Source organism: Corvus brachyrhynchos, unplaced genomic scaffold, assembly GCF_000691975.1.
Source record: "Corvus brachyrhynchos isolate BGI_N302 unplaced genomic scaffold, ASM69197v1 scaffold223, whole genome shotgun sequence".
NCBI classification, from domain to species: Eukaryota; Metazoa; Chordata; class Aves; order Passeriformes; family Corvidae; genus Corvus; species Corvus brachyrhynchos.
Genome location: NW_008237174.1, coordinates 6,073,550 through 6,074,039, shown reverse-complemented (window position 1 = coordinate 6,074,039; position 490 = coordinate 6,073,550).

The following is a 490-nucleotide window of genomic DNA, read 5'->3' as shown; positions in this document are numbered from 1 at the left end:
CGACACCGGGCGGGGGGAGCTCTCTGCTCGCTCTGCCGGAGCGAGCCCCGCGCCTGTGGAGCCAGGTGCGTCCGCACACCCAGCACCTGCGCTGCCCTGGCGGGCTGGGCGGGCTTTTCCCCTTGGAGCGACCGGAGACTTGGCACTCCCGGGAGCGCTTAAGGCTCTTACCACTAAAGAGCTTATGGAGCTGACCCAGAACTTAAAAGAGTTCCTGCAGTGTTTGGCGTTAAGCCTTTCGTTTCTAATTAAACCAACAAACGCACAGCCTCCTCCCGCCCGCGGCGCTTCGCCCGGGGTGTCCGTGACAGGGATCGTCAAAATAAAACTTCGGAGTGAAACAGAAAACACTCCCCGAAACTTGCACAGAGCTGCCCCGGCTGACACCCCCTCCCCCTCCCCCTCTTCTCCATGGGGACGGCGGCAGCGCCGGGATTCACCATCCCACAGCGCTGGGACCTGCGGTCCCCACGTGGGGACAGGGACAGCG